The sequence below is a fragment of the Tupaia chinensis genome, unplaced genomic scaffold (genome assembly GCF_000334495.1).
Source record: "Tupaia chinensis unplaced genomic scaffold, TupChi_1.0 Scaffold140874_1, whole genome shotgun sequence".
Lineage (NCBI taxonomy): Eukaryota > Metazoa > Chordata > Mammalia > Scandentia > Tupaiidae > Tupaia > Tupaia belangeri.
The window spans coordinates 937103-947484 of record NW_006200742.1 but is presented as its reverse complement, the minus strand read 5'-3'; positions in this window follow the sequence as shown (position 1 = coordinate 947484).

The following is a 10382-nucleotide window of genomic DNA, read 5'->3' as shown; positions in this document are numbered from 1 at the left end:
GTATTTTAAGTAGAAAGACAAGTCCTAAATGAAGTAAATTCTTTTCTTTATTACTGAATAGATTAAAAGCTACACATGTATAAGCATGTTTTTAATATTGAGTATAAAATAAATTATTAAAGTTAGAGAGGTAGAAATTTATTTTTTAAGAAATACTTTAGGGGCCAGCAAGTGGTGTGGCGGTTGAGGCACTGGACTCACACATGGCCAACCATGGGTTCAAGTCCTGGACCTGATGTCTTGCTTTCTCACTCTCCCTTTCTCTCTGTTTGTCTCTCTCTGGAAAAATTGAAGAACGATGATAATAAATAAAATTTAAAATAAATAATTTTTTAAGAAAGAAATACTTTAAAATATTGACATCTTTTCCCAAATTTGCCCTGTGAATTTCATCTAAATATTTTCCAGAAAATCTAGTGTCTCACAGACAACCAAAGTATCATTGTTTAATCAAACTCAGTATTTTCATTTAAACATATAAGTGATTTACAATAAGATGCACATGAAGTATTAAATTTGAGATACAGTAATACATGCCTTATTATGGTTAATTATAGGTGTCACTTGATTGGATTAAGAAAGACCTGAAAAAAAGAATTATGAACATCTCAAAGTAAAACTTTGATAATTTCCATAACCATTCATAACTTATAAACTTTAATTATTTTGAGTGGTGTTTCCAGTAAAGATTAATTTGTGAGTATTAGTGGGCTTAGTGGGGTAGATCTGCCCTAAAAGTGAGTTCTAACAATTCAGTCAGCTGGGGACTGGAGAGCGGAAATGCAGAAAGCAAATTATCTTTTTTTTTTTTTTAAGTTATTTACTTATTTCTTCTGTGAATGAGAGAGACAGCCTCTTCAGTAGGGTCCTGATACTGATTCACTCCCAGCTTCAGCCAGCCACAGTTCCTGGGCACAACTCTGTGCTCAGCTTATTAAAGAAGACCTCTGGCCATGAACTCAAAATTTTCCCATGTGAGTCAATCTTACAGAGCTTTTTATTGCTAAGCTACCACCCTGCTCCCTGGATTGATCCTTGACGGGGCCATGCAGACAACACAAACTGGTAAAGAGGCTGTCTCCCATGGCCTGGCTGGGAAGAAACGGCAAGACAAGGCCAGCGGTTTACTAACTCTCCTTGTGTCATTTTACTGGCCTATAGTTCATTTCTCTGCCTTGAGTTTTACTGTTATTACGGTATCTTGCAAGAGTAAGATATACCAACCATTACCATAAAGCCAATTAGTGATCTTGTAGGAATGTGGTTCCCTAAGACTGACAGGAGGACCAGGAAGTTTAAGACTCCACCACCTGTCTGTTTTTAAGCCAAAATTAACATATAAATTAAGTTAGTATAAACCAAATTAGCATTAGAAGTATATGTAGACTAAGTTAGTTTAAGGCTAGCCCTTGTTAAAGCTACAGGCCAAAGTTAACTCACACTAGCAAAGTCAGCACATTCACCACATAACAGAGACTCAGAGATAAAACAAAAGAACTCACTAATTGACAAGACTCAACAAACAAAATGCAGGAACCCACAGATTTATTAGAGGAAAAAGCCTGGATGGGACAACAGAATAAACAAAGCTGAGGGCTCCACAGAAAGATTAACCATTTTAGCTGGGAGTTCTTATCTAAAGCAACAGGTAGCTTTCAACTACAAAGAGTTTCTCATCTATGTGCTGTTGACTATGAAAAACTGCTAATAAAACATCCTGTGTTGTCTCCGGAGCTACAAGATCATCTTCCTTTCCCATATAGATCATAGACTCACTCTCCTTTGTTGTAATGTATAGATAGTCCATATATTAACTGTGTCTTTACTTAGCAAGACAAGATTTCTATCTAGGTCTTTGCAACCAGCAACGTTATCGCCCTGGCCCGGGACTGAAGTTGTCAAACATCCTGCAAGCCCCCTCTTCAAAAGACTCTTCCCAGTAATCAAGATCCAAGAAGAAGATACAGCAGACAAATGGACTTCCTCATCCTGAGAACTGTGATTGATTTTACCTGAGCTAACAAGACAAACAGCATGTTTTATAATTATTGCTTCCATGCTTTGTATACCCTGTTCCTTAGAGTAAATCTTTTACTGCCCCTCACCCATTTACTTGCATGTATCACATTTTCAATAAAAAGGCACGATGATTCCTAGCAGTTGTCACTCCTCAGAGAGCGATCTTTGAGGGGTGTCCGGCATAAGACGTGCATGAGAAAGCATCGAGGCCTCTGTCTTCTGTTCACCTTCGCTGCCTCCGTCGAGATAACCCACCCACGCCGAGGCTGGTCCCTGGCAGATCCTTTTTTGAGAGTGGAATATAATTCTTCTGTTGCCTTGGACATCTAACCAAGGCTCAAATGTCTTGATTCCCTAAAAATCTTACCAGTACACCCTACAACCCTCCAAGTTCGAAGGCTTTTGGCCTGAGACTAAGATTTACGCCATTAGCTTTCCTGCTTTTGAGGTTTTTGGACTTGGACTGAGCCATGCTGTCACTATCAGGGTCTCTAACATACGTACTGACTGTTGGAGGACTTGTCACTTGTCATCATCATGTGAGCTGATTCTTCTAATAAAGCCCCTTTCATATATACAAAGCCGTGTCTAATTGGTTCTATTTCTGGAGAGCCCTAACTCACACATGCTGCTGAAATCATCATCACAGTCAAGATAATGAACACACCCATTACTCTTAGAAGTTGCCTTGCAGCCCTTTTACCAATCCAATTTTCCATGCTTTCTCCCTCTCCAGGTAAGTACTGACCTTACTTTTTCGTACATTAGTTTGCTCTCAGAATTTTCTGTAAGTGGAATTACTTACAAAGGTATTATTTTAGCCCAAGATGGTTAATGTATTATTAGTGATAAAGATATTAGAGATAGAAGTAGCATTTAGGTAGTCAGATAAGGGCTTACTGTAAACGGAGGATTAAAATAAAGACTTACAAATGATGAGGGGATGAGTCATTGACCTATCTGTGGGGAAAAAAATGGTGTGAATGGAGACATAGTATATGCAAAAATTGCGAGACAGGAGCATGCTTTATTTGTTCTGAGAGCAGCCAGGTGGTATAGTTGTGACAAAGTAAATGATATGGGGGATAGTAGAAGATTCCAATATTTAATATATTTTTGGTGTTTTAGTTTCCTAAGGCTACCATAGTGAAGTACCACCACTGGTTAGTTTAAGCAACAGGTACTTATTGCTTCATAATGTTAGAAACAAGAAGCCCAAGATCAAGATTTTAGCACAGTCAATTCCTTCAGAGGTCTGTAAGAGGAGGATCTGCTTCCTGCTTGTCCCCTAGCCTCCAGTCATTTGTTTACAGTCCTAGCTGTCCCATAACTTATAAAAGGATCACCATAATATCTAGCTTCATTTTTAAGTGATATGTCTTCTGTATTTGTATCTGGGCCTAACTGTTCCCTTCTAAAGGATATTAGTCATATTGGATTGGGGGCCCACTCTACTTGAGTATGAACCCATTCTAATGTGACTTAATATATCTGCAATGATCCTATTTTCAAATAAAGTCACATTTTGTTTTACTATAAATTAAAATGTCAATATGCAAATAAAATGATTTAAACCATCAAACATTAGAGAGAAATTCGTTCCAACACTAATGAAACTGAATGAAACAGAAAAAAGTCACAGGTATTCATTTTTTGAAAGCATCATAAGCCTATTACCAAAATCCTGCAGAGGCATAACCAGTGAAGAAAATTATAGATCAATACATCCCATGAAAACAGAAGATATTTCATTATATCTTATCAAATAGAATCTAGTAATATACAGAAAGAAGAGTAAATCACAAACAAGTTGTTTCAGAAAAGAAGCTTAATTTGACACAAATTATGTAAATCAAACAAGTTAATAGAAAAAAGAGAATATGAACATCATAATAAATCAAGTAACTTTGATAATTTTAGCAAATTAAAAAAAAAAAAATCCAAGTAGGAATTGATTGGATTTTCTTCATTTGGATAAAGGGCATTTCTAAAATCCTATGTGTGTGTGTATATATATATATATATGTGTGTGTATATATATATATATAATTTATTTTTATAAGAAGAAATGAAATAAAGAAAGAGCAACAATCTGAGCATGGAAGTAGGAAGGAAAGAGAAATTTTGGATAGGCTCTCATCTTGCAATTTTCTGCACCAGCTTTCCAGTTAGCTCATTTTACAGGTATCCAGCCTGTTCAAGTTGATTCAGAATCCAAACCTAGTCCTTCCATGTGTCCCCAGCCTCTTGTTGTAGCACTGAACTCCTTACAATGACATGTCTGAGCCAATAGCATCCTTAATAGTTAGACTTGCACACTCTTTAAAGAGATCAGGAACAAAGCAAGGATACACGTTCTTAAATTTCTATTCACCTAGTATTGGAAGTCTAAGCTGATGCAGTAAGATAAGAAAAAGGAAAAGAAAATGTCCAGTGATTTGAAGGGAAAATGCAAAACTTACATCTTCACAAAAAGTTGTATGTGGTAGTTCACATGATTCATAATATTCCTGATGCACAAATATTTAAATATTTGTTAAGGGTATCACACAAATTATTAGGCAACTATATTCATATGATGGAATATAATCATGTAAGAAAGACAGTCAAAGTCAAATTCCTAATATGAACAATATGGATAAATCATAGATGCATTATTCTAATAGAAAAGAGCTAGATACAGAACAAAAGGCAAAATGCCATTAATATTATTGTTAAGTTCCTGACATAGAAGTCAGAAAATGAGTGTTGTGAGACAAGTGACTCAAAGCGAACATAAGCAGAATTTCCAGGACAATTAAAAAAAATTTTTTTAGGAAAGAAATTTTTTTGCTGTAAGATGCATGTGCTTGAAGAAGAAATAGAGAGGGACCAGCAGTTAGCGTAATGGCTATGTCACTAAACTCCCATGTAGTCAACCATGGTTCAAGTCCTGGACCCAGTGGCTTAAACTCATGCTGGGCGCATGTGCACGTGTGCCCAAGATCCCAAGAGGAGAATGGAGGAGAAAAGATTGAGGCATGGCCATCCCCCCTGGGGGGTGATTTCTCACTTTCTGTCTCTCTGTCTATCTGGCAAGTGTACACCCTTCTCAAAAAAAAAGAGAGAGATAGAGAGAGAAAGAGAGACAAAAAGTGAGAAATCACCCAAGGACCCAAGGAGTGATTTCCCTTCTCCATTCTCCTCTTGAGATCTTGGGCTCGAACTTGAGCAAATAGGCCCAGTGTGAGTTTTAAGCCACCAGGTCTAGGACTTGAACCACAGTTGACTATATGAGAGTCCAGCAATATAACCATTACACTATCTATTGGTGCCCCTCTGCTTTTTTGGAGAAACTTTTGCTATAGAGTGCATACACTCACCAGAGAGATGGAAAGCAAGAAATAACCCCCCAAGGGGGGAATAGCCATGCCAGATCTTGCTATAGAGTGCATGCACTCACCAGAGAGATGAAAGCAAGAAATAACCCCCCAAGGGGGGAGTAGCCATGCCAGATCTCTTCTTCCCCAGTCTCCTCTTGGAATTTTGGGCATCCATGCATACATGCCTGTCATAAGTTTCAAGCAGCCGGCTCCAGGACTCAAACTACAGTTGACCATGTGAGAGTCCAGTGCCTTAACCACTATACCACCTGCTGGGCTCAGATATTCTTTATCTTAACATGAGTCTATTACTGACATGTATTCAGTTGTCAAAAGTCATGTAACTAAACAGCTAAGAACGGTACATTTTATTTATTGTAAATTGTACCTCAACAAATGAATGAATAAATTTAAATGAATACATAAGTCCCAAATTACCTTCCTTCATCTTATTCTAATTGTCATCTCTCACCTTTAAAGAATGGATGAAGAATCTGGCCTCAATGAACACTGTTAATGATGGATTTGTTCCACATTTTTCAAATGTAAGCAGAATAGGGTAAGATCTGAGTAATCACTAACATAGCAGTCTATTATGAAGGAATAAATTAAGGACCCTGGAAGATTAGTAATAAGTCTACAGTAACTTAGTTATGTTGCTATAGAACTGGCTATTATAGCCTATTTTAAAAACATTTTATTGTATTGTAAAAAAACCATGATGTATTTTTTCTGTTTTCCTATGCAAAAATGTATTGTAACGTTTCCAACAACCCATAGTTAATGATTAATTTTTACAATAACATAATTTTAAAGTTAAAATCAACTAAAAGCAAGTAAAAGATTAAGCATTGTAAACGTTTTCCCTTAATATCACTTATATCCTGCAGTAGAGATTATTCTGAAAACGTATAGGTGTTGTTGATGGCAGACCTACGACTGGGACCTCCTCTACTAATCATAACCCACTATTCTTCTGGAAGGAATATTACCTCTCAAACAAAAAACAAAAAAACAAAAAGATATCAAAATACCTCCTAAGATGTACATTTTTGGTGAAAAACATTTGACATGGGTTTAGGTAAAATTGAATAAAATAAATTATCAGTACACTTAATATTTTAGAACATCTCAAATAGCTACTTAGTGAGATGTCTCCCACGTCTTTGCTCAGTAGGTCTGAATTTTTATAATAATTATGGTTATATCACTTTGCTTAGTGACCTGAAAGGAGTCTTACACATGGTTCACAGTCTAGTATTCTAACGTTCCTCTGGGTGTCTTGTTAGTAGGCAGAGTGTTCTGCTCTTTTGGGTGATGTAAGATAATGTACTTAAAGATAATGACAACTTCTGAAAAAACGTTTTCTCTTTCAGAGAAGCACACATACACACACACACACACACACACACACACACACACATCACTGAAGATGTTTTCTAATTCTCTTATGTCCACACATTTTTTTTTCTTTCCATCACTCCAACAATTCTTTTCATTTTCACTTTGACAGAGAGAAAAATTAGTAGCTTACCATCTTTCCTCCTGACAGTTACCTGACTTGTAAAAGTCCAGCATCTGTTAAATCATGGCTCTGCTCTGATTATTTCATTCCTTGTGATCGCTTCTTATTCCACTTAAATTTGTAGAAAGCAAGTTTTCTGGAGTCTAGGCAATTTGTTGTATAAGTTTTTAGGAGAGATTCTCAGTTTTATGTGTCTTAATAAGCCCAGTGGTTCATTCTGAGTATCTGAATCTGGTGAACATAATAAGCCCAGCAACTCTGTTAGTCACAGACAGGTTTGCAGTGAAGGGCACAAGTGCTTCCAGTTTAAATAGATCTTTTCATTGGAAACAAATAGGGTTTCAAGTGCTCATACCGAATTTTCTTTCTCTTTCTCTTTCCCACTCTTTTTTACATCAACTGGTGTTTCAAAATTTTATAGAGATTTTAAAAATCTGATAATCTTTTATTTTTAAAAGTGATTTTTGTCTCTGTTTTAAAAAAGTAAAAAACCAAGCCAAGAATGCATATCACTGGGTGAAATGAAAACTGTTAGACACATGGAAACCACCAGTTAGCGTAATGGCTATGTCGCTGGACTCCCACGTAGTAGACCGCGGTTCGTGTACCGGACCCGGTGGCTTAAAACTCACGCCGGGCACGTGTGCATGCGTGCCCAAGATCCCGAGAGGAGAATGCAGGAGAAGGGATTGCGGCGTGACCATTCCCCCTGGGGGGTGATTTCTTGCTTTCTGTCTCTATGTCTCTGTCTGTCTGGCGAGCGCATGTGCCCTATAGCGAAAACCTCTCAAAAAAAAAAAAAAAATTCTTCAAAAAAGTTAGTATTTGCTTGAAAGGTAGACTGTGAAAACTTTTCTAAGTTGAAATCAGAGATTAGGGACCAGCAGTTAGAGTAATGGTTATGTCGCTGGACTCCCACGTAGTCGACCATGGTTCATGTCCCGGACTCGGTGGCTTAAAACTCACGCCGGGTGCATGTGCGTGCGTACCCAAGATCCCGAGAGGAGAATGGAGAAGAGATTGCGGCATGACCATCCCCCCTGTGGGGTGATTTCTCGCTTTCTTTCTCTCTGTCTCTCTCTATCTGGCGAGTGCACGTGCCCTATGGCAAAAACCTCTAAAAAAAAAAATCTTTTCTAAATTGAAATCAGAGATTTAAAATCCAAATAGTTAAACAGTAAGCAATTGTCAGTCTCTCAAGACCCTATTTAACTCTATTCTATTAATAATATGGTAGTTTTAAAATTTATTTGAGGGTGCATAAGATTTTAAATATTGTTATTTTGAACAGAATATTGCTCTATTTTTCTGTCTTCTTTAAGGTTCAGAGAAAGTCCTTAGCTTGGTTAATATGAAATTAATCTGTTAGATTCTAATTATGTTGTTAGACAAATAACATTCATATCTTCTAAATTTAGTCTATACTATATTGAACTATTAATCTACATCCCTATAATAAGAATATTATTTTCAATCCTGATCAGAAATACCTGTCTTTTCTAGAGATACAATATTACAAATTTTATGGTAATTATCATGGTAATTATCAGGGTGTTAATTTTATTTCTTGACTGATGAAATACTAAATTACCTTTTTCTTGAAGTGGATATTTCATTTTATCCATACTTTAAAATTTTTCTTTCTTTCCTAATGACTGGTTAACAACCAGATTTAGCACATTTGGAAGTCAGGTCTGTATATGACAGACATTTTTTTCTTTTTTAAAGCTGGTTGTTTTGTAATGTCATATGTTCAGTGCCCTTTTTTTAGTGCTTCACATGTTTGCATTCAGTTTCTTATCTGAGATTGTTTAAATATATAAAATGGTTTCTAACAGAAAGTAATGGAAAATGCATACCTACAATATACAAACCAAAATCTATTTCAGTTTCTCTCTCTCTCTCTCTCTCTCTCTCTCTCTATATATATATATATATATATATATATATATATATATATATATACATATATATCATTTTGACATTTATTGCTACTTTTTTATTTAATTTGTTTTGTATTCTGTTCAACACGGTTTATTTTGGCACTTACTCTGAACAAGCCAGTGTTAGGCAGGAGAGAAACCAAGAAGAATATTATATGTTTCTAATTTAACTTGAAGTAGAATGTCCCTGATGATAAAATTAGTTTCCCTGGGACTCTAAGCTGCCAGTTAGTAACTGACTGAAATAGTTCATACTGTTTTCAGAGAGGTTCAATTGATAAATAAGGAATAGCTTAGAAGTAAGCAGGAAGCATCTGAATCAAGAGGCCATTTATAAGTCATTCACTTACCCTCTAGGAATTTCTATTGGGCATAATATTTCATGTGAATTTCTGCCTAATATCTTCCCAATGGTGAGAAAATTACCTCTGGAAATTGGAGTATTATCTGGATTGCAGGTTTTCAATTCATTTTAATAGTAAAATTCATGAGGAACATGATTTTTTTTGATAGATTTAATTATGCATAGGCTAAATGTGAAATGAGTGTTCTATTATATTTTGTTGTTAATGTGATTAATTGGTGAATATTTAAGTAAAAATTGAAATACTTCCATATTATGAAAAGTTTGTTATGAAGTTAGATAAGGTTTAGTAAAATACAAGGTACCTTGAAATTCCTTTATGAATCTATTAGGAAAACAAATATATTTGCATAAAATTATGAATGTATTTATCAAGCTTAGTTTTAAAAGATATTATATAGTCATATTTTAAAATATCAAAAAATAAATAAATTTCCCTAACTAGGTTGGTACATAAGCAATTGTGATTTAGGTTTATAAAATTTAAATCATTATAACTAAGCTCGAGTGCATTTTTATTGATCAAATAAGAACCATTAGAATCAACTCATTTTTGCCAATAAGAATTAAGTTTGTGGGATCACCAGGTAGCATAGTGGTTGAGGTACTGGACTTCCTCAAGACTGACCATTGCTCAAGTCCCATACCTCACAGGTTAAAACTCATGCCGGACATGTGTGTTGTGTGCCCAAAATCCAGAGAAGAGGATGGAGAAGAAGAAATTGCAGCGTGGTCATCCTCCCTGGGAGCAGATATATTTTTTTTTTCTATTTTGAAGTTATTTTAATTTAGAAATAGAAAACATCTTGGAAGGAAAAAATACCACAATATATAGAACAAATTTTTACTCCTGGGCTTCTCAAACTCTCATTGTTCACCAATCCCCAAGATGAAAAACACTCTTCAGTAAAGTATTCAGCCACCACTGCAAAAGAAAAGAAAAACGAAGATCAGTTTTGAGCAGATGTCACTATATATGATAGCATAAAAGGTACCTTGAATTTAAAAGTTTTGAAATTACAAAGGTCTTTAGAGATGGTGACTACTGGAATAAGTATATTTTAAAACTCACAGTGTTCATTTATGAATGTCATGACGGAACAGACTAGCATAAGGTCTTTCTAAGCAGGACAAAAAAAAAAAAAAGAAAGAGTGATTGTTTTGTTAGG